The following is a 1,940-nucleotide window of genomic DNA, read 5'->3' as shown; positions in this document are numbered from 1 at the left end:
AGGAGGAGGAAGAGGGTGGGGGGAGAAGGAGTGAGGAAGGGGAGGGAAGTAAGAGGAAGGGGGAAGGACTAGACAAGGAGGGTGAGGGTGAAAGGAAAGGAGGAGGTGAAGAGAGGGAGAAGAAAGGAGGAAGAGGAAGGGAAGAAGGAGGGGTGAGGAAGGGAGAGAAAGGGGACAGAGAAAGAAAGAGAGAGAGAGAGAGAGAGAGAGAGAGAGAGAGAGAGAGAGAGAGAGAGAGAGAGAGAGAGAGAGAGAGAGAGAGAGAGAGAGAGAGAGAGAGAGAAAGAGTGAGACACACTGCTCGAAAGACTGGTAAGGCATACAGAAAAAAACAGAACAGCTCCCTTACTGGAACTGTTGCAGGAGGCTCTTCAAGCAGTTCGAGACAGAGTCGCATTATTGCAACAGGAAAAGTGGAAGTTTGTCAATTCATTAAATAACTCAACAGCAATAGGAAAAACATGGGAAGGTATTAATAGAATAAAAGGTAAAAAATCACCTCAGAGAGTGAGAGAGAAAGATGATAATGATGATAATAACAATTGTAATGGTGATAATAATAATAATGATCATTATAATGCTATTGGTAATAACAATGATAATGACAACAATGATGATGATAATGATGATAATAACAATAATATTAATAACATCTACTGCAATAATGAAAATGATAATAGTAAGAACAACAATAACAATAATGATGATATTAACAATAATACTAATAATGATAATGGTAATGGTGATAATGATAGTAGTAATTATATTAATGATAATGCTAATCATTATATTAATAATGATGATAGTAATAATAGTAATGATAAATATTATCATAATGATAACATTGATTCTAACAATGATAATGATAATAACAATCATAATGATAATGCAATAATAGTAATGATAACAACAATGATAATAATGATTATAATGGTTATAGCAATTGTAATGATAAGGATATATAAAAATGATAATACTTTAAATAACAACAGTAACAATAAAGATGATTGATAGAATGTGATAGTGACAATGATGGTGATGATGACGATAATCGCACAATGATGATATTGATAATAAGACTGATTATGATGATAATGATCAATTATGATAACATCTTGAGGATAGTTATCTTTATAGTAATAACAACGTTAACGATAACAATATCACGTGACAGCTTGAACACCAAAAAGAAAGATGGAAAAAAAGGAAAGAATGGCGTAATCACGTGTCGTGGAAATCATCAGTTAAGAAAGAGTATTTCTTGATTGATAAATTATACGATATCATAACTGAGCCGGATGTGTATGGGTGTGCGCCCACGCCCTTCCCCTCCTCCCCCCTCCCCTCCCCTCTTCTTCCTCTGTCTCCTTCTGTCCTTCTTCTATGTCTTGTCTAATGCTTCTCTCCGTCTGTCCGTCTGTCCGTTTCTCCTTCTCTTCGTCTTTCCTTCTCTCCTTCTACTATGTCTTATCTCCTCCTTTTCTCTTTCTCTCCTTCTCTCCGTCTCTCCTTCTCTCCGTCCCTCCTTCTCTCCGATTCTCCTCCTTTCCGTCTCTCCTTCTCTCCGTCTTTCCTCTCCCTCTACCATGTGTTGTCTCTCTTCTTGTTCTCCCGTTTCTTGCCTCCTATCTGCGTCTACTTCCTCTTTTCCTTCTCCTTCTCCTACTCGTACCTTATTTTCCTCTCCTCTTCCTCCTTTCGTCCCATTTATTTATTCTTCCTCCCTCTCCCTCTCTCTCATTCGCGTCCGTCCTATTATTTTCTTTTCTTCTCCTCTTCTCCTCTTCCTCCATCTTTCCCCTCTCCTCCTCTTTATCCTTTCTTCCCCTTTCCCCTTCCTCCCTCCTTCTCTCCTTCTGCTCTTCTTCTATTCTTCCTTTCTCCTGCTCTGCCTCTCAACTTCCCCTTCTTCCTCCCACCTTTTCCTCGTCTTCCCCTCT

The sequence above is a fragment of the Penaeus japonicus genome, unplaced genomic scaffold (assembly GCF_977035675.1).
Source record: "Penaeus japonicus unplaced genomic scaffold, GWHDUDI00000001_assembly GWHDUDI00000009, whole genome shotgun sequence".
Classification (NCBI taxonomy): Eukaryota; Metazoa; Arthropoda; class Malacostraca; order Decapoda; family Penaeidae; genus Penaeus; species Penaeus japonicus.
The sequence above is the reverse complement of the archived record's forward strand: the minus strand, read 5'-3'. Positions refer to the sequence as shown.